The 19,113-nt window shown below is 35.8% G+C and overlaps 1 long non-coding RNA gene across 1 annotated transcript in view; it reads left to right on the forward strand.

The window, feature by feature from the left end:
• The first annotated feature begins 230 nt into the window (after positions 1 to 230).
• LOC110148376 (uncharacterized) overlaps positions 231 to 19,113 on the forward strand; it is a 77,874-nt gene continuing 58,991 nt past the window's right edge. Inside the window, exon 1 of the long non-coding RNA XR_002317146.2 lies at positions 231 to 474. This is a non-coding gene — a long non-coding RNA (uncharacterized lncRNA). The remainder of the gene's footprint in view (positions 475 to 19,113) is intronic.

A 19,113-nucleotide genomic window follows, 5' to 3' on the forward strand; every position in this document is an offset into this window, starting at 1 on the left:
CGGTAAATGCAATGCATGTGAATCAGCCTGAAACCACTCCGCACTCCCGTGTCCTTGGAAAATCTGTCTTCCTCAGAACTGGGCCCTGGTGCTAAAACGTGAGGGACCAGTGCTCTAGAGCGCATGCGCCCCGCAGCGGGGCCGCTTTACAGAGCGCAGTTTCCGGCCTGAGGAAGGGGCGGAGTTCTCGGCGCAGCGGCAGCCCGCTCCCCTCTCGCGAGACCGAAGCGCCAGGGGCGGCATCTCTGCAACGGCCGCGCCCTGCTGAGCGGAGGCCTGGGCGTAGCCGTTTCACGCCAGGAACTCAGGTGTGAAGCCCCGTCGTGAGGCTCTGCACGTGGCATCCTATGAGCAAGCAAAGCTAGAACCAGGAAAAGGAAAAGGAAAAAAAAAAGTTAGACTTTATTTTATGACCCAGATTCTACTTGTATTTCCTGAGACTTGTTGATGAGCTTTGCAGGTGACACAAATAAGGTATGGAAGCCATTCTGTTCTGGAAGCTGGCGGGGATTTCTCTCTTGTTTCCTCAGTGATTTATGCAGCCAGGCATTGAAGTGACTGGGAGGATGAGGGAAGAGGTGTTGGAGATTTGAACTGAGGAGAAATAAGGAGTGTGGGACTGTGACTGGATTATCAAAACTGTAATGTGATTCCTCTGGATCACTCGGAGCTTTGTTTTGCCTCAGGAATGTAAACTGAAGCGCCAGCAATTTTAGGCTAAGTTGTCACTCACTCACTATCCACACTGGTTCAAATATTAGTTTCACTCTCTAAGTCTTTACTGTGTTTGTATGAGTCTTTATTACGCCTGTGTCAGGTGTTAGTCTCAGATTTGTGGGAGTGCTTCAAACCAGAATCCAGAACGCTTAGGTTTTACTACCTTGCCTTCTGTAATGGTTCAGCGGGTAAAGCATCCACCTGGAATACAGTAGACATGGGTTCAATCCCTGGGTTGGGAAGATCCCCTGGAGGATGGCATGACAACCTCTCCAGTATTCTTGCCTGGAGAATCCCATGGACAGAGGAGCCTGACAGCCCAGTGTGTTACAAAGAGTGGGAAACAGCTGAGCTGCTAAGCGCAAGCCAAGGGCATGAGTGGGTAAGACCTGAGGTTTCATATACCGAATTAGGGGAAGGCTTTCTTGGGTTAGCTCCCCTCTGTGACTGTGTATGTCCTATAGCCCAAGGGCCCCTGTCACCCCTGTGTCCAGGCTAATGAGCTTTCTATCAGTTTCATCTGCCTTACCTTTTTTTTTTTTCTATGATAGTCTGTGACTAGGACTCCCCTCAAGGCAAAGTCATAAGAAGGGAAAAACCAAGATGAAACACAAATCTCTGCTTCACTCCTCCATTTCATTTTTCTGCACAGGTCTTACTTTTAAGAGTGCTTCATTACTAATTTTGGTTTTTGGTTTTGTATTTTATCCACAATTTTATTTTTAATCCACATAAGTTATGAGCTGTAGTGAATTATGGGCAGTATAGCCAAGAATCCAGAATTTCCAGCCTTGTTTTGGTAGAAATAGTATAAAACTTGGTAAAGTCTGTCCTACGTAGTGTTTCATACGTTGTCTATGATGTGAACTGGTTTGAGGGAAAAAAAATGTATACAGCATAAAAGATAGAGCAGAGATACAGAGACGTAGCCAGATAGAATACTCCTTAAATTTCTTATAAACTTTACTTATTAGATACATTCTTTTCTAAGGGACAGTCATATTCTTGCCCTTCAGTTTTATGAAAATTTCTTATATACTTACAAAATATTACCCACTTTTACTTTAATTGTACTCCCAGTGAGCTCTCTTATTTATAACCTGAAGAGAGTTAGAAATGCAGAGATAGGATACGAGACTTTAAAAGGTTTTTATTTTAAATCCCAGGAGGTTTTAAGCCCTCTCCAAAGACAAGAAACTTTGGGATGGATCAAGTACAAATGGAATGCTTGGGGACACATACTTGGGCCATGGCTCTAAGGCATGATGGGAAAAGGAAAGGTGTAGGATCATACACTACCCACTGAACACAAGGTTGACGTTTTTCTGTGCTGTGCATGCTCTTTTTTCCACTAAAATGTCCAGAGAGACTAATCTTTTATGCTGTGTCTCTGGATTTTCTGTTAGATAGGAAACATTGCAGTATTAAGGGCTTCATGAAGGAAGCTTTATGTAACACATGCATATCTAACACATAGTTTTAGTTCACTAAGAGGCATTCAGCTCAAATATTAGTGCCAATTTTCAATTGAAAACGTTTCTGGCCCTGAAAAGTCAGCTTCTCTTGAGTGATGTGATTTTGTCTGCTTATTTCTTTTTTGACATGTAGAGACTTCTCTTTTTCTAGCTGAACTTTCCTTTTCTTTTTTCTAACTTATCCTTGTTTTTTCATGGTAATATATGGAGTGTCAACTTATCAAAATCAGTTGAATTCATATGATATTTTCCTTGACTATTCTATGAAAATTGACGTTTTTGGTTCTAAAATAAACACAATGTGGAGTAAAACCATCTGTGGGACAAACCTCCTGTCTTAAAAAATAAACATTTTTTTTGAGTTGGGGATCTATGGGTTACCCTGGCTTGGCAATCTCAAGCTGGAAATTAGTTCAGGTAGTAATCCATGGGAACTCCTCAGCACAAGTTCTTGAAATTAAATCTAAAATTGTTTTGCTAAGTCCTTATAGTGCTAAAAAAAAAAAAGTGGGTGTTTTTGTATTTATCTTTTTGTCCTTAAAAAAGAAAATGGAATTTAACTGGCTTGATGTCACCTTTGCAAGATAATTCATGTTTTGGTTAAGTTTTGATAATCAATTTTGAACATATCAGAATGGGGGGGGAATGATAATTAAATGAAAACCATTATCTAATATTGATATTATTTAATATTATCTAATATTGACCACATAATGAGCTGGTCTCATTTATTAATCCTGTGACTGCTTTCTGGAATGTGTAGTAGATTGAAGTTCTTCAAATTTTGGAAGTCAGATATCTACATTTCTCTCTCCCTTGACTTACAAGAATGTCAGTGGAAACTATTTGTCAGAAACACCAAGATGCTCGTTCAAGCTTGTGTCTGCTTAGCAAGAAGCCATTACAAGATTTTAGATCACCAAAATGACTGTAAAGAAACTATAAAAATAAATATAAATGATTAGCCTTTAAACAAAAGAGTTCAGCTACTATTGGTGATGCTTGCTAACCACCCCTTGTTAATAGTGAATCTCTCTGTTAGCTGCTCTGAGCAGATTGCATTTTTTGGAGAAAAGATGGATGTTTGTAAAAGTGAAAGATAAAAGTCATATCTATGGAGAAATAAAGCCAAAGGCAGAATAGTGCAGAGGCTTGTAAAGAGCTGAAGTAGGGACAAGACTGTGCTCACTCCAGTGCATTGCAGCCATTCTTATTATTACTGAGCCAAATAATTCTACCTTACATTGGCAGTGCTTTTAATATTTATAAAGTGATTTCACATACAGCAGTTGATTGATATCAGTTGGTGGATGCAACAAGAGGAAGTCTTGCTGTTTCTTTCTGTGATACCACATGGTCTTCAGAATAGAAAAAGATCTGGGAGCTGAATCAGTTCCCTGATTTACAAACTTGTTTTATGTCTCCTGTTAAGGGTGGAACTTGCCCTGGTGTAACCAGCCAGTGATCACAGCAGGGAACAGGTAATAGGGATTCCCCAGTTCAGCAAGAGAAACTGACAGGGAGATGGGGGGATGAAATGCACGGTGAGAGAGGGAATATGAATGAACGAATTTCTTTCTTGGCTGACTTTCTTCTGGAAGATAATGTTTGAAAACAAGAGGAAGAATTTCCATAACTTCTTTCCAACATAGCCTGAGGCCGTATCCAGGTATTCACTGAAGCATTACTTCAGTGAAGAATAACACTGATGTTATTAGTAAGTCCTTGGTGAATGGAAATTATTGTTGGAATACATGGAATTCTTAATAAACATTCTAGGCAGGTGAAGGGTACTTCAAAATCTGTGTCAATTTACCGACACAGAAACTACTTCAGTTCTTCTTTCTGGGAAAACGTCAAGGACCAGAGCTAAACTCTATGTATTTATACAAGTTGATAAGATGATTTATTCAACTATACTAGATGCTGTTCCTGGACTTTTTCCATGTTCAGTTATATCTTAGATAAACACTGTGTGGGACCAAAAAAACCAAAACAACCAAACCCCTCAGCTTTGTTCTCTTGGTTGCCTCGTTTGAGCTGCCTGCCTCCTTTCCACCCCTCTTGCCCTCAGCTCTGGAAGCATTTAGTAGAGGAAATCTTTGGACTCTAAGCTATATCATGCTGTGGCTCCTGCTGAGTTGCTTCAGTCTTGTCCGACTCTGTTATCCCGTGGGTGTAGGCTGCCAGGCTCCTCTGTCCATGGGGTTCTCCAGGCAAGAATACAGGAGTGGGTTGCCATGCCCTCCTCATGGGGAGCTTCACCAACCCAGGGATCGAACCCAGGTCTTCTATATTGCAGGCAGATTCTCTACCACTAAGCTATGGCAGATTCTGTACTATTGAGCTACCAGGGAAGCCCCATCTATATTATGAGGCCTGCGTAAAGATCTATATTCTCTTTGGTTTTGCTTTCAAGTAGGTTCACCTGCATTTCAGTTGTTGGTTTTTTATTAATTTAAAACAGCTGATACTCTTGATACCTTATTATTTCTGCTTTTACTTATTTAAAGCTAGGTATTAGTTGATAAAAATTCAATATGTTTAGATGGCCAGTATACAAAAATACAAGTGTAAATAAGCAGCTTCTTATACTTTTTATACAATTATATTATCAAATAGAAGAATATGAGACACAATGGTTACTTTTTTGGTTTTCAGTTATGTATATCACTGAGAATTTCCCAAAACAAAGCACTTATAAATTTAACTTTCTAAAGACAGCCTTGCATTTCATGGTTTTGATGTACATAATTAAAGAAAAATAATTTCTGGTATCCTGTTCCTAGGATTTTACAATAGAACAATGATATAATGATTTAACTTGTACATGCATCAGTAAAAGTATATATGGTGATAAATATTTAAAGAATTACTAGGTCAAGAGTCAGATGCCTTTGAAATGTAGTTAATTGCCCAGTTACCCTGTCAAGCCAGAGACTTATTCTTTCTCCTAGGGTGTATGCCAATGCTTATTTCTTCATGCCCTTATTGGGCATTATAACTTTTTAGTAGTTGTTAATGTGATAGGGAAAATCTTATTATAACATGTCTCTAATTTGAATCTCATTAATTGTGTTGTGTTTTTTCTTGAATGTATGTTTTGTATAAAATTTCCCATAGCTTTATTCATTTATGTTTTTGGTAGTTGCTCTATTCTTTTATAAATTCACATTTGTTTATATTTTAAATAAGTATCTTTATTAGCTACAAATATTTGATGAAAATATTTTGTATTTTTACTTTAATAGAGCATTTTCACTTTGTAGGGATTTTTGTATCATAAGAATCTCTTTTATTGTTGTCACATGTATCATATTAATCGGATAAATTAAGCAGATGAAACCGTACCCCCTTGCTCCAGCTTCCACTGAGATGTCTGTAATATATCTTATTTTTCAGGGATCCATATAAGATTTTTTTTGAAAACATGTATCTTCATAAACATTAACAAAAAACAGAACTCTGACCCCTCCTATTTAGTTACATCATAACCTGTTACTAAATTTTTTTTCTGTAGTATGACCACAGACTATATTAGTCTCTTATTAATAGAAATGTATGTCATATATCAAACCATATTTCCTGTTTCATGGTCATTATTTCTTGCTCTTACTCTGTTTCTTTCTACTGGGAATGTCTTCCTTCGTCTTATTGTTTTTACACAATCTTATCAGACTCCTTTTTAGAAGGGAATTCAACAAGTATTTCTGTTCTGAGTTGTCTTAGGTTGCTGTTACAGTCTAATTTAGTGGTGTAGAATGAAAAGCTTTGGTGTGTCTTAGCCTTATTACTAAAAGCAGCATGACTTTTCATAAAACCGAGTCATCCTTCTGAGACAGTAGCATTGTTAATTTTCCTTTTTTTTTTTAATCTACAAAACATTATAGAATAGTGCCAGGTTCATGTGAGATGATATAGTTTTAAAATAAATAATGTTTGTAAAAGTACTTTTCTTTTAAAAATTTCAGTCTCATTATTATTCTCACTGGAATTTAAAATTGCATGGGTAAGTGTTCAAATGAATTAAGATTTCTTTTTTGCATAATGAAACTTACATTTCTTTAACAATTGGTTAATTGATTTGAAATTCTGTAAACATATGTTGTTCCAAGTTGTTAGAAAACTTTAATAGGTCTTTCAAGAACAGAATCTTTCTGCCCCCTGAATGTTCCACTCTATTGAGTTATACTCAGAACTAATAAGCTAGTGTACTGAAGTCTGTCAATTAGCTACACAGGTCTAGTAATTATGATCTGAAACTATTTACACACTTTCAGGCTATCTAGACTTTAAACTTAAAATTATGACCACTAAAAAAAATATCCATGATATGTTCAGTTAATGAAATTCTAGCTCATTTCCCTTTTTCTATGAAGGATTTGAATCTAAATTTGTGATAAACATGTACTGAACAAAGAATAGATGTGATTCTGGAAGCTTCACTTTTAGATTCAAAAGTTAACATTCATCTTCTCCCTCATCTGCCAAAATCTCTTCCTAAAGAATCAGAATATACTCCCCATGCAAGAGCAAAATCTTAGAGTCATCTCCATCACCTTTCTCATTCAACCTGTCACCAAATCCATCAGTTCTACTTCCCAAATGAATCTACCTTCCATTTTCTATGTGGTCACTGTCTTATTTGAATTATCATCATGTATTTTAACTAGATAATTATAATGATTTTGTAATTGATGTAACTCCCTCTAACTTTTCTTCTTACCCCTTATTCACAGTGCCACTAAAAATACACATGGAATCACATTGCATTCCTTTGTTATATGCCCACATTTGCTTCTTATTCTCTATGTCCACATAATATCCATATTTCTCTGAATGACTGCACAAAAGGCTGCACAAAATCTTACCACAGCATATTTTTCCAGTTTCAGCCTTACAAACGGCAAATTCTTTTAACAATCAGATTATTTGTTACTTATTGCTTTGGCTGACCCATTTAGTTGGAATTTCCTTTCCCGTCTTCTAACCTGACAAAACCCTTCTCCCATATTACAACTTTCATACTTATGTTGCTTTCTATGTGAGTCTTTTCCTAGTCAACTCTGTGGTTACCATTACTTCCTCCTTTGTGTGTGGATCCCCTGCATATCAACATTATTGGTGTTTCTACATTTGCTTTGCAGTTGCTTAGTATATTTTTACATCAAATTTGGATCTTTCTGAGATCAGACATTATGGGTTTTGCCTTACTGGACCTTTTAGTACTTGGCACATATTTGGCCCTCTGTGAATATTTATTATTGTTTGGAACAAGGAGTAATGAAAAAGAGAACTCAAATGATCTGTGAAGAAAGGGAAGGAGAATGGGCATGTGAAACGGTATCCTTCAAAATGTAGTATATATATGTTTTTAATTCTCCCATAGCACTCTTGCCGTTTTGCAATAAGTCTCATCATTCATGGGTTATTACTGAGGTCCTCACAGAAGAAATAACATTCCACTTCTGGCTGCCCTATGCAGCACTTAGGCATCGTTATTTCTCCATGGGTTTCATGTCCTTTGGGGTTTTTTCACAATCCTTTTTTTCTTCAGTAGTATCTATGATGAGGGACTGATGCCAAGTAATCAACTTTACTTCTTTTGGGAAAAAAAAAAGCACCTCAGTCTGAACTGATGGTTTATTTTATAGACAAAAGCATCCTCCATATTGTCTGCGAAACCCTCAAAACATTTCAGCACAATATAGTAGGGTATGCCAATTGATGAAATGCCAAAGCTCCATAATGGAAAAAGAAGAAAAGGATCAAAATTCTTTTCACCTAAGAAATTGCTATTAGTTCAAGTAGCACTTAACTAGTGAAATGAATATGCCCTGGAGCAGAAATTTCATCTTTGGCAGCTGCAATATCTAAGACCTACCGGCTGTCCTTTTGTTCCTGCTTATTCAGAAAGTCTCATTTTCAAGGGGGGATGATTCAATTTGGATTGAATTCCACTTTTTTTTTTTATTCTAAAATGAGGTATTGGGTGGATCACATCAGGTGTTCTCCCACTTGCAAATCCCTCATTATTTAATGCAATGTAAATTTAGCTTACTCACAGCACCTCTTGTGTTCTGCCACCCAGTTTTAAAGTGCCAGAGTACGTTTCTACATAACAGGACGGAGAGGAAGTGCATGTGGGCACAAGACTGAAGAGGCAGAAGAGACAAGGCTGGCATATGATAATGACCCGCCTAGTTACATTCTCAGGAGCACAGTGTGAAGGCGTTACTGCGCCACTGTAAAGGAAAAAATGACAGATTTTGCTGAGCTGAGGGAGGCATTGCAGCACCTAATATACAACAACTGTGGGAAGGTTTCCGATGACACTGTTGATAAGAGAAAGTTGAGTAAAACATGTACATCTCTGTCTCCTTCCTCTTGAGTGAAGCATAACGAGTTCTGACAGACACACTGTGGTCCCATTTATTGTACACTTAGATTATATGATGCTGGATCAATAACCTCCGCTCAGAGCCTACCACTAAGTAGGGGGAATTCTTTTATTAGCCATCCGGTGAATGGCTTATTTGCAGTGTTGCCTTAGCAAATAAAAATAAGAACACTAAGATAAATTTGAATTTCAGATGAAAAATAATTCAAAGTACAGTATGCCCCATGCAATATACTAAAATACTCATTGCTTATCAGAAATCCTAATTTAACTGAACCCCCAATATTTTACCTAGCAATTTCTTATTAGGATATCAGAAGTCCATTAAACAGGCATAGATTTTCTCCTGATGTTGAGGTATGCCTTAACACAAAATGAGCAACAAATACCAGACACATCAAGCAAAACCCCCCAAACCAGAGGTCTTTAACTAGAAGGAAATATTGTCGGTTATAGCCTTTTGATCTTTTTAATGCCCCATATGTGGATTGGATATGTATATATACCGAGACTTCCAAATAACCCACCTGAGCTTTTGTCTTGAAAAAATCTTTTATGGAAATCAGGAGACATATTCAAAGATGCTTATTGCAACATTGTTTGTGAAGGTTAAAAAAAAAGGGGGAGGAATACCTGATTTTTCCATCAGTAGGAAAATAAATACAAACACACGGTCTATTCTTTGATTTTGAGCACAGGGGAATGTGGTTTATATATGGACTCTGGATGCAGACATCCTGATTTCAAACACCAGGTCTACCATGTATTAATAATGACCTATGTAGTAGTTAGTACATTGTACAAGTTGCTTAACTTCTCTGTGCTCCTTTTAGATTGTCTATAAAATAATAATAATATAAAATATGTATACAATATTTATAATAAAAGGAATTATAACTTAAATATAAAAACAGTTTCTACAATGTAGAGGATTGTACAAAGTCTCTACAATGTAGGATGATACAATGAATTAATACACATGAAATATTTAACACAGTGATTGACACCTAGTTTACTGGGAAACCTGGCTTCCCTGATTTCTCAGCTGATAAAGAGTCTAACTGCAATGTAGGAGACCCCAGTTCAATTCAGGGTCAGGAAGATCCACTGGAGAAGGGATAGACTACCCACTCCAGTATTCTTGAACTTCCCTGGCGGCTCAGTCAGTAAAGAATATGCCTGAATGCAGGAGACGTGGGTTCGACCATTGGGTTGGGAAGATCCTCTGGAGAAGGGAAAGGCTAACCACTCTAGTATTCTGGCCTGGAGAATTCCATGGACTGTATAGTCCATGGGGTTGCAAAGGATGGGACATGACTGAGCAACTTTCACTTTACCAGGAAACCTGGAAAGGTTCAGTTAATACTAGTTTCTATCAAAATGAAATACTATATAATAGCAAAATAAATGAACAGAAAAATAGGGACAATTATTAATAGCATCTATGTGAAACAAAACAGGCAAATCAATGCCATACATTATCTGATGCTTATATGTAGTGAATATGTAAAACTGTATATTGAATGATATCAATATAAAATTATGATGTAGATGTCTCTGAGAAAAGAAAAAGAGTTGTAGGAAATAGAAAGTTATTTTTAAATTTGTAACTTTTATTTAGAAAACATGAGGGAAAAAATCACAAAATGGCAATATTTGGTAATTCTTGATTTATGTGTATTTGTTATTATGTCCCCTGTAGTTTGCTGTGTTTGTTCAGACAAATTCAAAAGTAGATGGTTTATAGAGACAAAGACTTGTAGCCTACAGAAGTTCTTTGGTAAAGTCTTGCTTTTTTATATGATATCTGCTGAATTCATGTGCCAATGTCATATGGATGAACTATATCAAAAGATTTAAAACCTTGACATTTACTGAACATCTAAAATATGCCAGGTACACTTTAAATATGACCATCAAGTAGAGTGGAATTCACTCTTCCGTGATGAGGCTAAAAGAGAGTAAGTTGCTAATTGTCAGGCTAGGAAGTTACAGTGTTGGGAATCAGGTCTGTGTCTGCCTTCTCATTGCACAGTCTCTCAGTCATTACCAACTTTTCTGAGACACCGTAGACCACAGCCCACCAGTCTCCTCTTTGCTCAGGATTTCCCAGGCAGGAGCACTGGAGTGGGTTGCCGTTTCCTTCTCCAGGGGGTCTTCCCCTCCCAGGGACTGACCCTGAGTCTCCTGCACTGGTAGGGGGATTCTTGCCCAGAGACACCCGGGGAAGCCCATGTCTGCCTGACTTCTGACCTAACTCTCTTTTCAGTTCATTTAGTGTAACCCACTTTTACAGATATCTTTTTCCCCAGTTATAATAGGTCGGTGATCTACTTTCAGAAATTTTATTCTCTTATATTTAGAACTTTGTTGAAACTGTACATATTCTGTATGGTAAATTTTTTTCTTCACTTCTATCCAAGGTATTAGCATTTTTTTTTAAATGACCTGTCAGGCAGTAAGGGGTAAGAAACATAATTTGAAAAATACAGGGAGTGGGAAATCCAGCTTAGCCTAGAACTTGGGATCGGGATCTTTCTAGCATATAGTATTTCTGAGGAAATTATCATATGAAGTACTATTTTTAAATAGAAGAAAAGTAAACTTATTTTATAGATATATTTTCACCAAGTGTTGTTAGTTTAGTCTTTAGGGTTTGTTTCTGAAGTACGTGTTTCTGATGTTGCATAACAATGTTCTGGTTAACGAAGACTCTATTAGTTTGTGATATAACCTTTATACGCACTGCATGCATCCATAAAATGCAAAGAATGTGGCTTATTCATGACGACTGGATGAAGAACTTTAAATATATTTTATTTATTTCAGTATATGCAAAGCTTCCATTTTTCATTACATACAAAGCACATAACCATAAAAATTAATGTCAACAAAATAAATTTATCATATTTCATAAAAAATTCTAAATAAATAAAACTCATGTAGACTATGATATGAGATGATAAAAACATGCACCTAAATCTGTAGTATTTAAGATGACAAGAATTACTTATATCATCATTTGAAAATGAAGGTAAAAAAATGACAGAAATGTTCAATCCCTTGGCTAGTTTTGAATGCTGGAGATAAGTGGAAATTTAATAATATAACAAGTAATAGATAATGTTTTCTGACATGCGTTATTTCCAAATGCTTTCCAAAAAGCTTATTAATGGTGAGTTAAACTTTTAGAACAGGAGAAGTTCCAAAAAGAACTGAAAATGCAGTAAATTTTAACATAGCCTAATGTTTTATATTTTTAAAAGAGTCAAATTCTCTCTTCATATAAAATTATTGGAAACATTCTTGAGATATCTCTTCTTCTAAGGAAGAAATGTATGATTAAATATAATTAACAATGGATGAGGGCACAATAACATTGTGTAAAAAGTGAAAGAATGATTATGTTCCCTTTTGTAGAGTTAATTTTTTTTTAAGGTAAAAATTCTATATCATATCAGACACACAGAATATAATAGTTGGAGATCAGAAGAACTCACCTGCCAGTGCAGAAGAGGTAAGGGACATGAGTTCTGTCCCTGGGTGGGGAAGATCCTCTGTCAGAGGGCATGGCAACCCACTCCAGTATTCCTGCCTGGAGAATTCCATGGACAGAAGAACCTTGCAGACTACAGTCCGTGGGGTCACAAAGAGTCTGACATGACTGAAGCTACTTGAAAAAAAGTGAAAGTGAAAGTCGCTCGGTCGTGTCTGACTCTCTGTGACCCCACGGACTATACGGTCCATGGAATTCTCCAGGCCAGAATACTGGAGCAGGTAGCCTTTCCCTTCTCCAAAGGATCTTTCCAACCCAGGGATCGAACCCAGGTCTCCCACATTGCAGGCAGATTCTTCAGCACGCAGGTAAATAAAACCATTCAGTGACAGGTTTTTCTAAGAAAATTATTTAAACTAATATTTAGTTTTTGTGTTATTTTAATTGAAAGAATGGAATTAAATTTCATTTTGATAAATTACCTATATACAATTTGTGTGTACATGTGCTGTGACGCTCAGTCCAGTTTGACTCTTTGCAACCGCATGGACTGTAGACCGCCAGGCTTCTTTATCCATGGGATTCTCCAGGCAAGAATACTGGAGTGGGTTGCCATTCTCTTCTCCAGGGGATCTTCCAGACCCAGGAATTGAACCCAGCTCCTACATTGCAAGCAGATTCTTTACCATCTGAGCCACCAGGGAAGCCTTACTTATATACAAAAACTTATATTGAGCTTGCTTATAAAGCTCAATATCAAAATATTAAATAGAGTGAATAACAAAGATAAAACATGTATATTCTTTGAGTGAAGGAAATTGACATTTATCCATAAATATATTTCATTTCTTCTGTCAAGAAAAAAAATTCTTATAATTAATTTGAAATAGAAGGGCACTCAATGATAACACTTTTCATTTATCTAAGACTATTTATTATATCTTTAAAAGTGAAATTGTGAGTAATTATGCCCCCCCACCAAATGGACATGAAAATAAAGAACACCTGAGTAAGAATTAACTAATTGTTGAACACTATTGTCCCCATTGTTTTAATTTACATTATCTTATGCACTTTTAAATTTTGATTTGAAGTAGAAGTAAAGAAGGAAGAATTACATTTTTCATTGTAGTTTTTATAAACTATTTTAAAATGTCATTGAAATATAATTACTGTTTTATTTTTGTGAGAACTCATTCACCACCATTATTTTTCATATCTTCCTCATCTTTTTCTTTTGTAATGTTTATTATGGTTAAAATATAGTAGAGGTTATTACATATTAGTGGTCTATCTGCCTTCATATCCATAAGTGGCTATATATCTAAGAGAAAATAACAGATCATTGAAATAGATTTTTATTATATGAATAATACATTTAATACTGGGTTACATGTAAAATATCCTTCTCTATTTAAATCAAATATAAAACATCTGAATAATAGTGTCTAAAGAAAATGATCCTTATATTTTAATGACCAATACCAAGTGAAATTGATTTGTAACTCAGAAATATTACATAGCACATATATTTATGCTTTAAATTTATGTTAAAATGACTCAGTTTTTGCAGAAATTTTTTGATATTCTGTTTTATTAGGTTCATTTAGACTACAAATGATGATATAATGTATGAAATTATATCATCATTTGTATTATAAATGAGCCCAAACTATATAAAGTATATATGCAAATTGCATAAAATAAAAAAATTAAAATTTACGAAAAAAATGAAAAACATTAAAGTTAATATAGGGAAACTAAAATAATTACATGATCAAAATTTTTCACACAATTTGGTGATCTTCACAAATTTCTACAGAATCCTAAGTAGTAAAATCTGTAAGGATAGGCATTATCTCTGTCTTCTAATTACTTCTTAAATCACCTTTGTTAAATTTAATGTGAGACTGGACACAGAGTAGACACTCAGTAAATGTTTGTGAATGAATGAAGGAGATATACAAATCAGAAGTCAGCTTTTCTAGTCTTATATATGTTCAAATGCACACACATAAAGTAGTTTTAAGTTTAGAGAGTACTCAGGATAATACTTTTTAACATCTTCATATACTTACTGGCAGCATAGTCTTATACAATTTTGAGCAATTTTAATAATTATCTTTGTGGCAAACTATCTGTTTTAGATGGACTAATTGCCCTGCATATAAATTTCTTGAGCCTACTTAAAAGAAGGATCAATTTTCTAAAACTTATAGATCTATTTTAAATGTGTGAAACTGTGCAATGTACGCCATAATTTGGAGGGTTCTTTCATAGATGTTCTGTGATAAAGCAGTATCATTTAGTGTAGTGAAATTATAGTGTGGGCTAGTAAATAATCTATTTAATTACAATTCTAAGTTAATTTCACTAATGAAATATATCCATACATCATATCCCTGTTCTTAGGCGGTGATTGTCCATTACCATTCTTGCACCAGGTTTGTGAATTATTGAGTTTGCTAATTAAATTTCATATTATGAGGTATAAATTGGTATGTATAGGGAACAGTGCATCTTCTTTTTTTTAGAGATAATTTCTTGATTATTTGTTTAGTGCCTACTTAGCAAATACTCAATACACAAGCATCAAGATTTTGTTTGCTTTCAGAAACAAGCATTCAACACAACCAGAACATAACCTAGAAATGAATTTCCGTCAAAAATCCAATTCATATTGTGACAGAATCCAACTGGCCTCTAATTTACTGTCTGTTGCTTTTAGTGGAATACAAATTTATTACTGAAAGATCAGAGCCCACAGTAACAACAACATTTATTATTGTGATAATAACCCAAAAGTGTGATTTGCAGGGAAAAGTGGCAGGTCAGTGGAAGAAGTTCCTGGATAATGACTCTTCACAGTAGTCAAGAGTATAAATTAGTATCTTTATATTAATTTCAGGAATTCTAAAGGCAGAGCTTTTTAAACATTGACTTTTCTCAATTTGATCTTTTGTGATTCTCTAAAATACATACATCCAGATCACAGATTCAGGGGACTTTTCACTTTATTGTAAAAAAGCCTGCTCAGTATTTTTATTCCTAATATTTTCTCACAAGGGTGTTGGGGAAAACCAGGGAAAAATTAGAAGATACTGATATGTTACAGGTTCTCTGATCAGTAGGCTCCTGTACATAATGGGTGACGCAGCTTCCGTTTTCCTACAGTTATATTTTAGGAGGAGATCCCCCCTTTTAAGCTTGTTTTTGATCTAAGTCCTGATGGATGTACTTCACAAGACATGCAGACAAAAAGTAAATAAATAAGAAACATCGAAATGAAGAAATACCAGTAAATATTGCTGTTTGGTATAAAGATGGTGTTAAGTTTACACCTTTAACCTTTTCCTCAAGGAGAAACGTTTAGAAAGGATCATTTAGTTCAGTTGTGCTGAGGGTGTTTTCTGAGTTAGCCAGATACCTGTAGGGTTTTCAACATCCATTTTATTTCTGTCTTACATCCATTTTATGTTAAATGAACAATATTTTCAACTGCACTAATACATCAAAGTTATTGATTCTTTCAAAATGAATTGCATAAATGTTTCACTTCAAAGCATTTTAATACATACATAATACTTCTCAGTCTCCACTCTATGAATAACTAGTGATCTTTATGCTGCTGCTTGTTCCAATATTGCTTTTACTTGGCAATCAGGTCCAATTCCAGAGAGGGCTACTGTGAGTGTGTAGGGCCCAATCTTTGGCAAGTATACACACAATTAAAGTCAGGGCTACCTCCCTGTCATCTGAAGTACAGAGAGATGCATTAAAACTAACAAAGCGATAAAAGGGACCTGAAATTGAGGCAGTTTAAGAAATGACAGTTTAATGAAAGCAGTGTAAAAATACTATCACTGTGATGGAAAACATCTGTTCTCCACGACTCTTGAGTGATGGAAGTTTGTGAGACTCTTGAGGAATGCGTTGCCAGCCTATGGTTATATCAACAGCAGGTCAGGCATGGCCTGTCTCTTTTAATATCGTAGTTATGACTGTCCAAACATATACCATCCCAGCCAATGCTTTGTCTTCAGCATTGCAATAGGTTGTCTTAAAGCTCCTTTCTTTTCCCAAAAAGCTTGTTGGGCTTTTTCATCGGAGTGTGGAAGTAATACTACTGAACTATAAGGAGAAAGAAGATAATATTTATCACTGAGAGTTGTTTGTAAAGCAAAAAGTGCATAAATATAATTCTAGTTGTTATAATAATCAAAAAGAGATATTTTCAATTTAAGATCTTTGTTTTAAAAATATGGTTGTAGTCAACAGTTCATGATATCTTTTGTTTTTATTCAAGTAGTTTTTGCTCCTCCCACCACCAAATCATTTATTCCAGAGAGCAAAAATATATGACAGCAGGTAAATATTTTTAACAGCAGTGCATTGAAGACTGTCACTGTGTGACAGAGAGTTAAAGTGCTTTTCCAGGGCATTTGAACTACTGTGATAGACTTTCACAAGAGAGGAGAAAAGTTTATTGATATTCCAAATTGATGATATTCAAGCGTGTTAGTCTCCTGCCCCAAATTTGAAAGAAAATAGAACCTAATACTTTCATTTAAAGATCATTGGTTTTTTTTCCCTTATTTCTTATTCATCAAGTAATTTTTGAAATGAAATTTTAGAGGTGAAAAATCCAAAATGTGATATAAATATTTTCTTGGAGATAAAAAAAGGAATAATTTCTCAGCAGCAAAAGTAGTTAAATCAGGTGCTATCCAGACATGCTAACTAATTAGTTATATGTGAGTTTAAAACAAATACAAAAAATTAAGTTGTTTAAGGAGTTCATCTCTGTACTTATTCCACCGATGGAAATGTTTCCTCATCCGCCGCCTAAGGAATTATCAGGTCTGTCATGGCAATTTTAATCATTTATTCAGTCTTGTCTACTACCTATGTAGTATTCCGCTCAATTAAGTCTTCATGAATTGAGGGGTGGGATGGGTGAGGACAGAATTACACACGTAGTTACTGTGTGCAAAATCTGACTTCCTTATTTATGTGTCTCTCAGTACCTTGGTTTTTTTTTTTTTTAGCAGAGCATGAGACGGTGGTTGTTTGGAGATGTTTCAGTATTCTTATGTAGTAAAGATGTTTTCTGTATAGCTTGTATGCTTCTGTGTGTGTGTTCACTCACTCAGTTGTGCCCAACTCTTTGTAACCCCAGGGACTGTAGCCCGGCAGGCTCCTCTGTCCGTGCAATCTTTAAGAATACTGGAGTGGGTTGCCATTTCCTTCTCCAAGGGATCTTCCCAACCCAGGGATCAAAGCAGCATTTCCTGCATTGCACAGCATTTCTTGTGATTCAGGAGAATTCTTTACCCACTGAGCCATTAGTGAAGCCCAGTATGCTTATGATGAGTGGAATAATCCAAATGTGAAGCCAAGTCAGAATTCTTATCAACAGTTTTTAGTTCACGTTTGTAATCCTGCCCAGCCGTATATTTTCCAGAACAAATCAATAGTGAGGAAAAAATTACCCTTCATATTTAGGAAAGAAAATTTCTGTGGAGGGAGAAAACTATATAGTAATTTTTGACAAACACAATTAAGAATAGTTTTTATACAGCACTCTTCCATTTCCAATGATATTTAAGATTTTAAGATACATCAGGGAGAAAAATTTAACTAGGTGTTAAATATCTTTAACCATACCATTTAATATCTGACCTTTAGGTCAGGACAGCTTACAGGATTTGTCAATTCAAGCACAATGGATTTTCTGAAAGCCAAATAGTAATAGAGTATATCTAGTTTATAAATCAGCTGTCAGTTTTACAAAGCAATATTTAAACCTAAATAGTAGTCAATAAAAATCTAAGAATTGGTTGATAAATGATTTTCTGTGGATGCCATATCTGTATGATGATACTAAATATAAAAAATGATAGTTAATATATCCTAAAATCCTATTATCCCATCTCTGCCTCAGTTATATTAACATTTCCATCAGAATTATTCTTACATATTTCATTTCTCTTGCATCTCTAAGTAAAAAAATTTGCTTCTTTCCTCTGCTGGTAAAATGCTGTTCAACAGTCTGTCACTTGACCCTTCTCTTCAGCATTCCTTTTTACATAATTAAGGATTCATAATTTCAAGTTAGCTCAATATATTATTTTTCATTCTAAGAAAACTGTAGTTTAGACTTGTTACTAACATGTTAGCCTTTTCTGTGATAATCTCTCTTTAAATCTTCTTTCGATTAACTCAAAAATAGAGGAGTGTTTTATGCGAATCCCCCATCTTCACACACACACAGGAAGTGTGGGGTAGAGTGTGTAGCTTTACTTCGGGACACCCGGCTTAGAAACCTTCTAAGTGTTGGTGCAGGACCTACTTTTCAGGAGAGTCTCATCTGTTTCAGGTTTTTTATTTTTTTTCCTTGTACCACCTCCCTTTGGGCTTCCCGGGTGATTCAGTGATAAAGAATCCGCCTGCCAATGAAGGAGACACAAGAGCCGTGGATTCCATCCCTGGCTTGGGAAGATCCGCTGGAGGAGGAAATGGCAACCCACTGCAGTGTTCTTGCCTGGGGAGTCCCATGGACAGAGAAGCCTGGTGGGCTGCGGTCCATGGGGTCGCTGAGTCCAGCACTACGGAGTGACTGAGCATACACATCCACTTTATCCCCTTTCGTTATTTGCAGGGTTAGGACAGCCTTAAAGAGGTCAGCATATTCTAAACAACCGCTTATGGCCTTGTGATTTCACCACCATCAAAATAAAAACCTGAAAGACATAGCAGATGGCAGATTTAATTTTTACTGTACCGTTAATACAAGCAATACAAAGTATCAGTATGCAATTCCAGTTTTTCTTTGTAGCCCTAAAAATTTGGTCATTGTGTGAGGCTTTAGCTATATCTCTAGCAAGGTCATAATAATAACCCACTTCTTAAGGTTATTATGGTGTTGACTTTCAGAGTTCTCTCTGAGACTACTAGGTAAGCAATTTTTCATATGCATTATTATGCTTAGTTTCTAGGGACCAGATGCCCTATGGGGTATCCTC

The sequence above is a fragment of the Odocoileus virginianus genome, chromosome 3 (genome assembly GCF_023699985.2).
Source record: "Odocoileus virginianus isolate 20LAN1187 ecotype Illinois chromosome 3, Ovbor_1.2, whole genome shotgun sequence".
Taxonomy (NCBI): domain Eukaryota; kingdom Metazoa; phylum Chordata; class Mammalia; order Artiodactyla; family Cervidae; genus Odocoileus; species Odocoileus virginianus.